The sequence below is a fragment of the Heliangelus exortis genome, chromosome 6 (genome assembly GCF_036169615.1).
Source record: "Heliangelus exortis chromosome 6, bHelExo1.hap1, whole genome shotgun sequence".
NCBI classification, from domain to species: domain Eukaryota; kingdom Metazoa; phylum Chordata; class Aves; order Apodiformes; family Trochilidae; genus Heliangelus; species Heliangelus exortis.
Window position 1 is genome coordinate 29,044,212 of NC_092427.1, and position 16,446 is coordinate 29,060,657.

At 38.6% G+C, this 16,446-nt stretch overlaps 1 protein-coding gene across 1 annotated transcript in view; it reads right to left on the reverse strand.

The window, feature by feature from the left end:
* The window catches only part of SCN2A (sodium voltage-gated channel alpha subunit 2), a 74,618-nt gene extending 62,271 nt beyond the window's left edge, over nucleotides 1-12,347 (reverse strand). The window contains exon 1 of the mRNA XM_071747476.1: nucleotides 12,064-12,347. The gene's annotated coding sequence lies outside the window, so the exon portion shown is untranslated. The remainder of the gene's footprint in view (nucleotides 1-12,063) is intronic.
* Between the last annotated feature and the right edge of the window lie 4,099 nt (nucleotides 12,348-16,446).

Consider the following 16,446-nt stretch of genomic DNA (forward strand, 5'->3'; position numbering starts at 1 on the left):
ACACCGGACTACAACAAAGAAACACGGGGCAGCCCGGTGTCGCTGGAAACGACGACACGGCGTGAAAAGCCAGCCCGGGGAGAAGGGCGGGGAGCGGTTGGTTTGCGAAGGGACGCGGCTCCGCAATGGCGGCGGGGCTCGCCGGCACGGAGCGGCGCCGAGGGGGAGGTTGCCTAGCAACCGGCCCGGCGGCTGCGGCACCCGCGCTACGGCCTGACAGACAGCGCCGCGCAGGGGGAGCGCCGTGGCGGGCTGCGGAGGATCCCTGCGAAAACCTTCTCCAGGCAGATTATTTTTTTCTTCCAGAAGAAAAGCTCACACCCTGTGGAGGGGCAGGGTTCAGCAGAACCTAGTCAAATGGGAGAAGCACGGGGAGTGAGGTGGGGGAAGAAAAGGGCAGGCATTTGGCAGAGAGTAGATAACGGCCAGGGCAGCCGAGAGGCAGGAGGGGAGGGGGAGTTTGCTATGGAAAAGGGGTGCTTGGGGCGTGGGGGGGTGGCCTCCCTCTGTGGGGTTGAGGAGAATCCGCCTTTACGAGGCACCAAAGAAGAGCTGAAGCTCAGGGTCAGCCCCAGCCCCGATCGAGGCTGGAGTCCCGGCAAGAGAGGCTCCCTCAGTCCCAGGGGCTGAGGGGGTGCTGCGGGTGCCACATTGAGGCTTTGCCACCAAGGTGGGAAGGAACCAGGGGATCATCATCCCCCCTTCTGTTAAGTTTGTTTACCGTCTGTATTGGATACAGAAAGGCAGCCATGGTGCTTACTGTCTGCAGTAAGCCAATTCCCCCTTCTTCATGTGGGGGTGTTTGTATTTATTTTTTTCTTTAAATAGGAGATGGTGACTGTAAAACCATAGAAACGGACACAGGGAGTGGGGTGTTGGGACAGTTCTTACATCATCTCTGCTTTTAAAAGATGTTGTCCTTATTTCAAGCCGTTATGTTTTTAAGAAAAAATAACTTGTACTGCTACATGCCAAATAACTGAGTTTAAGTCCAGTATTTGTGAAAGCATCAGGAGTTATGTATCTAATTCATAATTTCACAAAACAAAGAGAATCTGAATCTAAACAGAGTATTCTCTAAATAGGCCTTCAGTTGAAGAGGTAGTTTATTAGTAACAAACACAATTGCCTCTCGAGGAACTCTTCTCTAAAACCAAAACACAGTAGACACAGAAAACACGAGGACCATTGGGAGGAACAAGTATTTCTATGGATAACATCAGAATTCTCCCCAAGGAACTGCACGGTCACTGACAGGCTCCCTGCAGCTGCACAGCATCAGCTGCAGAGGTGATGTGCAGGACTTAATGCAGCTTGAAAGATGCATTAACTCCCTGGATATCCATCAGCCTCCAAGGGCAGGATGCCACAGACTATTTCCTCACCAGCACTACTTGTGCCCCTACCTGCATGTCCTGCTGTGTAGCTGCACCTGGAAACATACCAAGGTCTCCAAAGCAGATGGAAACAGCAAAATGCACAACTCCCTTCCCAATATGTTGTCTCCATCAGATTCACTTTGCCACTGGACTGGAAAAACTGGCTTTGTGTCAGTGAAGGCCCACTTCGCTGACAAAGGAGCAAACCAGTTTTAATGATTCTGGAAAATAAATCATAGGCAAGGTTCCATATTTACTTTTAAATATTCTTTTAGTCTTAAAATGTTTTATGGGTTAGCATTTGTTACTGTATGCTTAGGGATAGAGTGCTGATGGGTCCAAGTCAGCTACTACTTACAGGTTGTCATGTTTCATGATAATTACAGGTGGGGCTGGCAGTACTGTTAGTTACTGAGATGCCTGGCCTGTCCTGTTTTCCTTTTCCTGTATTACCCACCCTCTCACCCCCAAAACCCTTTCCCTTGCTTTATTATGCCAAACTTAAAGTGCTGGGGCTAAAATTTTCCATTTTTGCCTCAGGCTGACTTTTGGAGGGAAGCTTCAGCTCAAGTGACACAACTATCTCTATCAAAAAATCTATGAATATATATTTCTTTAAAATTTTATAGCTGCCAATTTTCAAAGCATGAACATAAAACCTTGCTGAACTTTTTACAGAACAACATTCTGAATTTTTGACTTTTCTGTTGGATGGATATCTGTAACACTCGCCCAAACTTCAAAAATTTTGAAAAGTTAGTTTGCTTATATTTGGAAGAACACCCAAAGGTGTGAATTTCAGAGATAATGACTTCTCTGTTAATGTTTCAGTGTCCATCCGGGGACTTCCCTGCAGCTGAAATCTATGCCTCTGTGGACTGTGCTGACCTAAGAGTATGAATGCTTCTGTCTCTTTCCCTAATCATCCCATCTGTTGGTTATTAATAATAACACTGAAGGAAATACAGAAGGAAAGGGGGGCAGGGGTAGGAGGAAGGGGAGACATATCCAGGATTGAAGATTGGCAGCACAAAAAAACCTCCAGGGAAACAATATGTGGAAGAACTGTCTGCCTGGATAAAGAGGTTGTCTCAAAATTAGCAGTTAGTAGTCCTGAAGGCTGGCTGGAGAGAGAAGGAAAGCTCAAGGACTTGTAGATTATTAGGAATGAGAAAATCATCTGGGTTGATCAGTTTGACCTCACAGGAGACTGGGCTGGGAAAAAGTGAAGGGAGAAGAAAGGGGGCTCAGGGGGAACCAGTATAATAGGGCTTGCAAATATAAGACAAAGCACAAAAGCTTAGACTGAGTGGACAAGAGGAAACAGTAAGCTGAGATAACTGGACTGGAATTAATTGGCAGGATGGACAATAAGATCTGAACATGAGTTTATAGAGAACTATAAAGATGACAAGTTCAGAGCTGTGTGAAGTGTGTACACACAGATTTGATAGCTCCTAATCATTCATATGGATCTCAATATGGTCCCTCTAAAATGATGTACAGACACTCCAATAGAAACACCTATTATTGCAGGAAGAAGGGCTCAAATGGCAGCATATGCTAAAATTGAGATCTGCCTTACTTCTGGGCCATTGTCAGTAGATACTGTAATGCAACTTTCACTGTCTTTTGTAGTACACAATATATACAAGCTCTCAAAAGCAGTGAAATTTGTTTTGAAGGAGACTGCCTTGATGCACGTGGATTGCAGGAAGTGACTAACAGGAAGGGGAAAAAGGACTTACAACTCTGGGGGGGAAAAGTACAGTCCTTTGTGTAAGGTCTGTGTGCTGTTCTAGAGAAATAGATATCACATCTGCCTGTGTCACAGGTTTCACCTTCACTGGCATCAGATGCCAGTGCAATCTAAGCCAATCTGAACTCCTTTCATACTCACTGGAGAAAAATGGGTCCTTTAAAAGGTAAATTTTCTGACCTATTTTAGAGATGCACCTTGAGATGGGCCAAGTTGTGGCCTAGAAGTGCCTGCTTCTTTCTATAAAGGGAGACAGATGAGATGAATCCTACTCAGTACTCGAGCAGGATGGCCGGCAATTCACTCAAATCCACTTTTCACAGGTGGCTACAAATATCATGTGCCATTTCCAGAATGTAAAGACAATCTGAATTCAGTGTCCCATGACTGCCTGTGTGACTCTGCCACTTACTAACATACTTCCACACCTCTTTATTAAATATTAGCCACTTATTTTGCATCATCTATTAACATTATACCCAGGAAGCAGAGCCATGTGTGGTTTTGCGAACAGAACAACACGAAAATATATGTGGCTAAGCTACTGATACAAATACACGATGCAGGGTCCTGTTGTAGTACTTGACATATATATTAATTACAATATTTGTAATAGATATGATTTACTACAGCTTTGCCAACTGTCCAAAACTTCACACTACAGGCATCTCTACAGTTGAGTAAGTATGTCTTCTAAATGAAGATGTTACCGGTGTGAGGCACATAAGGTTGGATGTATATTCAAAATTTGGCAACCTAAAAGAAAAATTGAACTAAGCAGCATGAAATTAGATCCCATGATGAATAATATGGTTAGTGACTTGTGCAGAACACAGCCAAGGGGTTATACAGCAGTTTTGAGATCATCATACAGGAAACATTAGAAAATGTCAGGGCTACAGCTTGATACCCTGCCACCTCACATGCAAATGACAGCAAACATCACCACTAGTCCCTGGTGACCTGACCAGTATATTTGTTTCTCTAAGTAATGAAAAGCTCAGTCAGATATACAACATTAGGAAGCATTAAACTATGCTGTTAAATATTTTTTTTTTTTTAATCTGAAAGGAAGCTGGGTAGTTAATTGGCCCACAATTAAATAGAAATCCTATTAAAAAAAACACTGAAATGGCTTGGCAGGCCCAGTTTCTGTTTGCCTTTTATAGTATCCTAATAACCTGTCATACCAAGACATAGAGACTATTTTGAACACTATAAAAACATATTTATGGATCAAGTTCTCCTGCGGGACAGTGTATATGGCAGACACATGCAGTTAGGTAGGAGAAGAAAGGTAATATCACTATTACATGAAGAAACTTGGGAGGCCTGAGGGAACAACACAGATTCATAGATGTAGAGTCAGAGGGCAATCATTATTAGCATTTATTTTGATACTCTGCACAGCATGGCTTGTAACAGCCTCCTGATTTCACATGAGCCTTAGCTAGAACATAACTTTTTGGCATGTCAAACTCATCAGAATGCCTTCGTCAGTTACCTGGTAGCAAAGTGTTATGAAATTGTTGCCTTATTTCACACTGAGACATACTAATGTCTAAGGGGCTAATGAAGTTAAAAGAAGAGGCACAGAAGTTTCCTTAAATATAGGAATGTTCCAGAAATGGCAAGCTGAGCAGCTGCACCAAGCATCTGCCCAAAACTCATCTCATTCCTCTCCATAACTGTGGAAAAACTCATGAAACAAACGACAGAGCCAACAGCTATGAAGTTCAGCCACTGGGTTTCAAAAAAAAAAAAAGGTTCAATTTCAAGGTAACTTTGAAATAACCAAGGGATGCAGGACATGTTCAATACAATATAGTTTTATAAGTATGAGGAAAATAAAGGCTGCTCAGGATAACCTACAAAATTCTAGGCTAAAATACAACTGCAGCCATTATAGCTGTGTGATTTAGAATGGAGATTTGTTCAGTGGACTTTTTTTTTTTTTTTTTTTTTTTTTTTTTTTTTTTTGGCTCAGTTTTACTTCAGTTTAGAATTGTTTCCTAACTGTAAATTTCCTTTTGGTATATTCCACTCACATTTGTTGCTACATATGAATAAAGCAAGAGAGCAGATGTTGAAAACCTCAGGAGAGTTTTTTTTCCCCACAATGTCTGAGCCAGCAAAACGGGTTCTGATTAGAGGGAACATAAGAGCTCCCCAAAGAGCTATCACAGGCGTTCCTTGCTCACAGAATCACCTGCGACCTGGAACTACACCTCTGCAAGATCATCTTCCTGCTGGAGCTATTCATGCAGCCTGGCTCATACAGGAACATGGATACATATTTCAGTGTTTGCTTTACAGTGGATTCTGCATTTTTGTCATATCAACCAAACTAGCATAGCCTACTGCTTCCCCCCTACATTTGATTTCTTCTCCCCATTGATATCTCTCTAGATTTCCAGAAGACACTTCTTCCCTTATCACAGTTTCAGACCTCTCTGCCCATCTTCACAATATTTATACCAGCTCACTCAATGTCTGCATCACATCCTTCATCTTTCTCACTGAGGACAGGTTTTTTTGAGAATGTGTGAATACTTAACTAATTTGGAAGCAGGGTCAATACTGAGAAAAGCAATACTCTTTCCCCTGGTGTCCCGGTCTCTGCTGCTCCATAGAGCAAGATACCAGCATGAGTAACAGCACCCAAGAGTCCTATATAATATTAAAGGTCATAATCTTCCTGCCCTGAGGCTTAAATTCAGATAATTTTTTTTCTGAAGGATACTGGTGGAATAGAGTAAGAGATTTCTCTCTGTGCAAAGGCCATCCTGCCTTCAGCTTGGCTTAGAGGGACAAAGCTTTGCTTCAGATCAAATATAATGTAATTCATAAAAACTGCATCTGGCAAAAGCACAAACATCTTTTTACAATCACAAATGTTGTAGAAGGCTGTGGAGTGCTTTGAATGTTAACTGTAACTGAAAAGACTGTAAAAAAATAGTTTGAAACAATAACTACTAAAAACGATCTGTGACTGTTGCATATGTGTAGCCAACAAAACTACCAAACCAAACTGTCTGCAAGAGGCAAGATGTTATTCCATTGAAAAGTGGCTGTCATAAATGTGGCCCAGTAACAATCTACTGCTTCCTAGTGAAACTGATTTCCATAATAACCTTAAAATTTGCCTCTTAACATTGCTACTGAGAGTAAAATGGGGTACTTTCCACTCTGTCTGTTAGTATTTTCCAGAAGTTGAACCAAAACATCTCATTTAATTCTGAACCGCAGTATTTTCAAAGCATATTTTCACTGCTTCCCTAGGAGAACTTTTCAGTAGGTATCATGATACTCGGGAAGCTCTCCAACATCAGCACTTTTGTAGTACTTTCCATTTTATGAGATGGAAACCTGCCCCTGCACTGCAAAATCTAACAAATGCATTTACCATCAGAATTTTTGTGCAGCTAATCCAAAAATCTCATTCTGGAAAATATCAGGCAGCATTTGCCCCATGTCTGATTTCAGATTAACACAACTACAGATGGAAGATTTTTTTTTCTTTGCCAGGTAGAAGTAATCATCTTTGTTTCCATGGTTTCATTTTTGACTCTCTGTAAACAGAAAACATGGAGATCACGCACTCTACAAATACACCTGTTATGCTCCCGTGTTATACTCTTGTGTATGACAGTCCCAGGTAGAATAACCTCTTCAGAGGCTTCCACTGGGAAAAGCTTACCTAATAAAGCTTACTTTGTTGCTCAAGAGGTAGGATTTTCCCCTGGTTTGCATTTGGTACAAATATTTACTGATGAACAAAATACAATGGAGTATACTTAGAGATAGGCTGCCAAATTTCAAATATCCTGGCAGAGTTCTCATTTCATAACATAAATTTTTGTATTGAACACTTCCTTATAAACATGTGTTCTGTTTGGATCCTGGGATGCTACTTCATCCTTCTTTTAGTTGGCACCTGTTTATGGAACTAATAAATAAACAGCAAATCCAGACCAAATGTCTAATGAAATGAGATTTCTTCCTGACCTTGCTCTATCTGTATGCATTTTACAATGAATCAAACTCTGGCCACTGTGCTTTTCAAGAACACAGACCATCAATTTTTTCAGTATGCAACCGAGTCCATTTTATATATATACATGGCACTTAATATACCTGTTATCCTACCAAAGCAAATGGGTGAGTCTAGAACATTGTGTATTGCTTCAGAGAATTTGAGTCAGACTCTGAATTTCAGAGTGAGTCATTTAATTTTATCATCAAACAGAACTACACTGGAGACAAAGTTTGCTGAGGATTTTTCAGTTACACTGAGTGCAAGACATGCTGACAAAGGTATAAAAAAAAAAAAAATAAGCATAAGTAATACCCAAACAGGAAGACTGTTTCTGCCCCACTCCGAAAGCTTTCTAGTAATAATTTAACTAAAACAAAATTCACATTGCTGACACGAGAACGACAGTAATAGATGTGAATTATTGTTGCTTAAATTCAGTTAGCTCAGTACCAGTGATCAAAAAGATATGGAGTGATAGGCTAGCAGGCCAAATATGTAGCCAAAATAATCAGGTGGGTTTGTGCAGGTACATACAGCACACACACACCACCTTTGCAACCTAAGCACTAAGCTGAGAGCTGGCTAAACCTGCTGCAGTTGTGTTTTACTGCAGTGGGGAATGCTACCCAACTTTTCAGCTGGAGAGGGTAGCTTGACATCTTCCAAATGTACTCAAAAGCTGTACATAATGGCTTCATTTAAGAAGACCAGGCAAGCAGTAACATATGGCATAAAAATCATGCCCCTCCTGTCATATGGCAGGTCCACATACGACAACAAGACAACCACTTGCTCCACATTCAAAACCTGGGCACCCATCATCCTAAAACGTATGTCTGCTGACATGATGTATTATTGTTTTGTCCAAGTAAGGTAACTATACACTGCATGGAGAAGTCATTATCTTATTAAACATGATCCTCTTTCTTGACAGGGGAAGTCTTCATTTTCACCACATAGAAGGTGCCTGTGAGGATCTCTGGCAGGTCAAAAGAAGAATTCATCTGGACAAAGTCATATTCTGTCACATTTAAGGGATATTAAGCTAAGAATCAAGAAGCAGCTGTGACCTCAATTACACAAAACCAAAGAAAACATCATATAGAAAGAAATCATTGAGCTTTAAATAGGCATACCTATAAAATCAACTGTTGCTCATTTTATAATATTTATTGATTTTTTTTTTCTATTAAGTATGAACTGATCTGACTGTTTTGTTTCCTTAATACTTTGTCATGAGAATTTGCCAAACCCTATTTGTCTATGCTGTTGGCCTCACCCAGAGTTTCTTTAATGATGCTATAAATGGTGATCTACTTCTTTCAAGGAAGTTAGAAAGAAAAGCTTCCCTTGATAATGCACGTGTCCTATTGATACTTCTTTCTTTGAGATTGAATGTTTTTAATAACAAAAACTTGACAGGTTAAGGAAAAAAGTAAATTTGTAGTTTGCTTACCGAGAACAGTTTGAAATTATTATTTCGCTAGTCTACAAGCTTAGAAAACAAAAGAAAGAACAACATATGCTTTTGGGTTTTGGAAGAAAGATTTAAAACTATTTTTATGATTATTTAATTAGTATGTTAGTAATACTGCAGTATTTTATATTTCCAGCCAGCTGGAGACATTTTGCTATCATAGCACTACTCTGAATTTTATGAAGTAGGCTCATCAGGCAAATAAGAGTTTGCACTTTGTTGCTCCTGGGTAAATGTATTGAAATCTGGCCATACAGCACTTCTCTAAAATAATTTCTAAATATGCTCAGAAAAAGCTTCTTAGCAGCTTATAATAAATACTTGGAGCTACCACATGTTGATGGTGTTTCTGCCTAGCACTAGCAGTCCCTTCAGTGCAACTGAGAACAGCAGCTGCTGAGGCATAAATGCTGAAACTAAGAGTAGAAGCAAAGCGTTTATGCTGGTTCCAAGACAGTAAGAATCAGAGAGCATCCTGACTTAAATTGGAGGTAAAGGTAGAAAAAGGAGCAGTAGTAGGTTCAGGAGCAGATACAGCAGAGGTAAGATTGCAAGATTGGAAACAGTAGAAATTTGAACTGAACATGAGTGTACTTATCCGATGTTTCTTTAAATTGCCCTCTTCCAGTATTTTGGCCCAAAGCCTTTATGGCATATCTTCCCAGCATGCAGTGATTACAGTATTTTTAATCTGCTCCTTAACTTTTTTTTTTCTGAGATTATCATCTTTATGGTATTTAGTGATTCACACCATCCAATTGTCTCCCCTCATTAACATTTCTTTGAAATGAGCTCCGTTATTTGTCTTTCAAAGACAATAAGAGAACAACAGGAGATTTAGACCTGAAATGGCAGAAAAAGTCTTTTATCACAGCATTTTGGAGACTGGTAGGTGCCACCAAGAAGAGGAAAAAAACTGATTCGTTCAAGTCATTTTTGGAAGCCTCTAGAAAGGAGGTCTCAAGGTTCCCTGATGCCTGCTCATCAAGCTGGGGCCAAGGCTAAAGGGAGAGGAACTGGGAGGCTCCAATGGATGAGTACACCACTCTGGGGGAGTACAGGACCAGGGTCTGCTTTTGCAAGGAATCCACACCGTCCTCTGGAGAAGTTGGTGTGTGTGCATGGCATGAAAACAATTGAAGCAAGACAGTAAAAAGCTTGGTTTTCAATTTTGATGCTTCAGCTGAGAGCCACACGCATAAAAGATTATGGATACATTTGATGGTGCCTAGTATGATTCAAGCAGATAGGGTAGATTAGATTTTGGTGCCATCTCTGCACCCTGGGGGGTAAAGCTTAGGGGCTGCTCAGGGCTAAACCAGGGAGGGCTGCAGGTAGTGTCCCAGCAATTTCATTAATCTGGGTCTGTGATGAGAGACTGAGCAAGAAGCACTGACAGCATAACTGCTGCTGAGCTCTTGCTCTGGCTGCAGAGTGGGTCTGATGGTCTCTGCTGCAGAGATCTAATGCTTCTACGTGTACAGAGTAGACTTCAATAATAATAATTCAGATTAGAAGAAGTAACAAGAAAGCTCAAATAGCCCCTGAAAGCAAGTTTTGCAAAACGTAAGGAGGATCAGCTTTCTGTGAGGGTCAGCTTTCTCATTAACTCCTCCACAAACTCTGACTTAAGCCATTGCAGACCACTTATGTGTTTTGCCTCCCCAAGACCTGTAATAATTCAGCTTCAACATTTTCCTGTAAGGCTTGTAACAACTCAATGTATTTTTTAATTATTTCAACATAAGAGTCAGTATATGGCTTGTCTCTGAAGCTATGTGCTAGATTGGTCTACTAACTGCATTTTATGAACACTGCAAAATCTCTGTGATTAAAGCAGCTATTCACTCTCCAAACACAGGTGCAGTTTAAAAATCAAGAAACAGAGCCAGGTACTTAGCCACTTGCCTAATATTAAGAACGTGAGTCATCCCATTGACATGCCTGCTTTTTGTTGAATTGGGGCCTCTAGACATGAGAACAGAATTTATCTAAAGCATTTGCCACTAAAGGAAACTACAGATCATTTAGATATTATTATTCATCTATTTTATGCATCCTCTCAAGAATAGATGTTCCTTTACCACCTCATGAAGATATCCAGAGACTCTACAATAGCTGAGCCATATCCATGTATACATGTTGTGAACATCAATCAGAAAAACACAACTAAGCAGGCAACATGCATAAATGACAAGAATGCAGGTGAATCTTATTAAGGTTTCCACAGATCTAAGGAACCATCTGAAGCCAAGGCAGCATCTAGCAATCAAACCCCAGTAGGCAATTTTCTGTTGCTTCACTAATCCCTATTAAAAAAAAAAAAAAAGTTTACCTTTACACAGGTGTGTGAAAATTTTGTTTCAGTGCTTTCCTGCTTACTACCTTATAACAGAAATCAAAATGCAGTTAAATTAATCACACATTCTTTTTTCTCACATACTGACTAATAAGCTCTTTCTCTGATCTGTGACTGTGTAAGTCTACGTGTTTCTATGCTGGTTTTCGCCAACAAAATAAATAACAGCTGAAATTAAAGGAAGGTAAGCAAAAATCCAGAAGATTTGAAAGAAGAGTTAGGGGGTGCTGCATGAGCTTCCCACCTCCTGAGTCATTCTGCTGTCTTTCCCAGTATGTATCATGCATCTAAAAATATAATGAAAGGGAATATTTATTTCTTTCTTGTGCCATATTGAATGAAATCTTTACAAGAAAAGAATTATTCTTACATATTTAGAACTATTAAAACCCCACATATGTTTCACATGATATTTGCAGCAGTGCAAAACCATGTTTAGTCACAGCTAAGTCCTCCATTCCATCTTGCATCAGGGAGAGGCTGTTTTGAGAAGATGATGGAGGGGAGAATCTTGTAAATCTCCTATACCTCCCAGGAAAAAAAAAATTAATTTAGGAGGTAATGAAAGCCTCTTACTGAAGATGGCATAAAGAAGCAACAGCACATTTCTACATTAAAACTGGAGAACACCATGGTTCTGTTCATATGCTTTAAAATAGACTCCGATTTGTATTTTGGATACAACACAAATTTAACCTCCAGTAGGAAAAGAAAACACTTGTGGATGACCAGTTGAAACTAACAGCAACAAATTCACCACAATTAAGATGAAAAATACAAACTCAGAAGTCATTCTAATTATGGACAGCCTTAGAAGCCCCCAACAACCAAAGAATGAAAAGAACAGCATTTTTTAATTATTATGCTAAAACCTAATTGAATACTATGGAAAAAAATCCATGCAATAGCTAATATGGCTATTATTTAATCTCCTCTTGCTCTATAAATATTAATTGCAAACTAGGTGTGGCACCATATGAGAAGATTTTGGGTAAAAAAAACCTGGAATTTGATGCCTGACCATTTTCATTAATTATCATGCTGTCTTACCTGAATAAAAGAGAATTAAAAATCATGGTATAAGAAATATCCATTCACTTGTAGATGATGAGGATCCTTCTACTGCAGGTTCAGTTTCCTAGGCAAAGAAGCTTTTAAACTCTGAATTTTAGTGAAATGAAAAAGCAAGGAAATGAAGATCCTCCCCATTAAAACAACAAAGGAACCTCTGCAGTATTCTGTAGTCTCTTTGCCCGCTTCCTGTTACGAGATTTATTCTTTGAATCCCAGCATCGATCAGAAAATTGGTTGTGGGGAAAAAAAAGAGGAGGGGGGAGAAGAGATGAGGGGGAGGAAACAAGGCGGCGGCATATTACGTGCTGGCTCCACCTACTGGCAAAGAAATCAGCTCAGCTGGGTTCTTTTCACTCTATCAAAACAACCGGAGTTTAGTTTTAGATTGTGTATTAATCAGTCATTATACAACTTTAAAAGAAAGTAACCAGATTAGGACTAATGCAAGCTTACATATTTAAAAAATTGGTTTGATATTTAAACTTTACAACTTGGTTTTTGTTTGTTTTGTTTGTTTGTTATGGGGGGGGGGGTGTTTTGGTTTTTCTTTTTTCTTTTTTGGGTTCTCATTTGGATTTATATTAATGAAGTGGTAGGCTACACCTGTATGTAAATTGCAGAAAACTCAAGGTTCTGAGATATATCCTTATTTTATTGTGTAGTAATGCATATTATGTTCAAAAATAAAAGTCACTATTTGTTCAAAACCCACTACAACAAAACTGTAGAAAACAAGTGCCTGATTTTTTCCCCTTTTGATTATTGTTTCTGTAAAATCTAAACTACACTTACATATTTATTGAAAGCCAGAGGAGAAAGAAAAAATGATGTAAGGCAAAGGAGACGGATGCTTGGATTTACTCTGGACTATTACATTATTGCTCAATAAGAAAGTTTTTATGATGATCTGTTTTACTTATTTTAACCCTCCATATTTTATAGCATCTTGAAACTGCTCTTTGGTGCAGTGAATACTATTAGTTACAAAAGGCTACTGTGCAAGTTGACTTCCTCACCCCAGCTGTCTCTAGCCATGATCCCTCTTAGAGCAATGTTGGATTTGCTGTTACTAAAATATGCCATATGTTGGAATGCTGCATAGCCGAGTGTATCTAATTTTATCTCTCTGTTTCCTTAAATTTTTCTATCACTTACACCTGTTCTATCACATCAGTTACCAGCCACCTGCACATAGGGCTGGCTTAAATATTCCCAGCTGTGGAAGAAAATGCCACCCACCAAAACATGGGTTTTTAGGGGATGAAAAAGTGCAAGACTCAATTAGAAATGGACCTAGATGAAAACTATGGCATTTTTAATTAGGATCCGTGATCCAACTCATCCAAAAAATCACTAATGTCAACACAGGGAAGTTGCTTGAGAACCTGTCCCTTTCAGTAGCAACTCATATTTGTTTAAGTTTAAACCATTCATAACAGTTATCACAACCCCCTGGAGTATCAATTTATAAAGAAGAATCCATGTGCTTTTTCAATCCCCGCAGTGGGATTTGGACCATGAGAGAACTCCAAAATACTAAAATAGTTCAAGTAATGATTCTAACTTGTCAAAATACATGCGTGAGCGTGAGCATGGACTGAGCATTTTAGAAACACTACTATCACACACAAAAAAACCCCACCCCACTCTCACCATTTTTAAAGGAAATTTTTCTCTAAATTATTCTTTATGTTAAAAAAATATGTATATATTTATACCCTGAGAAAATGTTTCAGTGCAAGTTCAGGAATTTGTCCTGGCGGGAACACCGGCGCCTGAGCCGAGCGGGACCTGGCGCTGTCCGTGGTGCTGAAGTGCCTTGGGACGCCTGAGGTACCGGTAATGTGAAATATTTTGGAATATACTTTGACAGCTTTGTATAAACATGGAAATTCTACATGAAGTAATGTAGGCCTCCTATAGGCTTAAAATGGTGTAGCTGATTCTCTAAAGCCTGCTTTAGTTAAGCCATTTATACCTTTCACAAAACAGTTATGACATTGGAATATCTAACATTAAAATATTGAGTTCAAACCTAATTTAACCTACTTAATAAAACAAACAAGATTTTTATGCTATCTAAAAAAAAAACCCCAATTTCATTTGAATTAATAACATATATGAACTATGAGATCCATAAAAAAGTTTTAAGCTTTTTTGATAATACAGGAATCTTTACCTATAATAGCACTCACATATAAATCCTAGCTTTAGAGTAAAAATTTAGAGTGCTGGGAAGAACCATGCCATTCAGCTCCACTATAAGCACTACTTTGTATTCTTCCAAACTCAGGGAAACCTTCTTTTTTTCCTTTTTAAAATTCTGTAATCTTCACCCTTCTACAGTCTATCTCACTTCTTTAATCTGTAGGTATATCACAATTTCATCTTAATGGTAAAGTTCGTTGTCAAAGCTACCTTTGCTTTTTGGTCTCTTCTGAAGAATATAATGGAAATGAGATATGGTATCTCACAGCTACTGCAAGAAAATGACATGATAAGTCATAGACATTTAAAAAATAACCTAAAATTGACAAAAATTGTATTATAAAATTTGCATTTGTCAGTGACACAAACTGTTTCAGTTACAAGTCTGTGAGAAAATAAGAGGTTTTCTATGAAAAATTCAGAAGAGCACTGTGAGAATCAAGAAATTCCAGTAAATCTTTGAGATGTAATTTTAAATCCATTAAAGCTCTCCAACAGTGCCTACAAACATGGCTTATTAATTTTTTAGTTAATCATATTAATGATAATTATATAGGAATTTAAAAATACCCTTCTTTAAAAATACAATTTTCTGGGTTTTTTTCTCCTCAAAAAAAAAACCAAACCAACCCACAAACTATTTAAGTGTCTTAAAACTAGGATAGCTAGAAGAATCTTTATGCTTATTCAACCATGCTGATAAAGCTTGTTTCTACCAGAAATTTCTCTTTGCCTCTCAGAGCATGGCTAAGTCATCTGCATAAAAAATAACCATTCTATTAAATCATGCAAAAACATTTACCCTGAAGAGATGGAGCAAAAAGGTCAAACTCCAGTTTCCATGGAACATGGGATGTTAAGCCTAAAGAGAAATGCCAGTAGCTATACTGGCCAACAGACAACTATCTACACTTGTCTTTTATATGCCCTGAAAGTAAGAGCAGTTTCACATATTTAGAACCCCTACTTTTCCTTTTTGTAATTTTCACCCATAAATCAATGAACTCTAAAACTCTACACCTGAATCTATAAATTGCTTAGGCAAAAGACAACTCTGCAGAGTGAAGCAGTGTATGGTTCATTCATGTGTCATCTTATGAAAATAAATAAATAAATCAAAAAGTTATCAGCCTTTCTTATTAGTTCTGATGGTATCATAAAGCCTATCATTCTTGTCTTTAAAGTCTACCACCTTTACATATTAGTCATTGAAGCTAAACTCTTAGAGTATTCTAAATATGAACCATATTTTTTCCCCTGTTCTAGAATTACTTGAACAGAAGTTACCCTGGTGACTACTGAAAGTGAGCAATCCTTTAGATTTGTTAGATTTCTGTTGTATTTAAAATCTTCACATCTGAACTGTATTAGTGGAGGCTGCCCGTCTCTTATGTCCACCTAAGAACAAAGATAACTTTGGAATATAAAAGATTTTGGAACATTTTCCTATGTAATGAAAATTATTGATAATTAATGATAATTATTTTTGGCAAAGGGAGTATTTTAAATCACTTTCATAATGTTTTCAAAACATAAAGCCAGTAATGTCTTGGCTGCCTGGTGCTAAAAGGTCACTTATAACGACCAGTGGTGAAGACAGATTTGAAAAGGAATGTGTAACATGGTTTGGGAAAGTACAAATCGCTTCCATCTTTGCCTTCTGAGATATTAGTATGCCCTACAGCCAGAAATATGAAGGCCTTAGCTTGTGCTTACTTCACAGTTCAGTGCACCCAACAGTTTACTTGTTCTGTACTTTTATCATTCTTGGCCAAACGCAGATCAAGGTAGTAGCTTCTCTTTAACATTTTAGAGTCAATTGTTTAAAATTTTGTATCATCTCTCTGTGCTGTGTATTTTCACAGTTTAATTATGAAAGTAGTATTTTCAGTGCAGAATAACTGCTAGGCATGCTGTGAGATGCAGAGAAACTTTCTAATGCAAAATCAACTTGGCAAGCATATGCTATTAAACAGAGTGACTCTTCTAGGCATTCCATCTTTAAAAGACTAGCGAATAAATAAATGATAACTTGAGGTTTGCTTAATAAAACCTCCCATCTCTCCAAGTGATGATTACCTTTCATCTGACCAATTAAACCACATGACTCAGTAGCAATAAATGGAATGAAAACATATGAATGCAATCTCT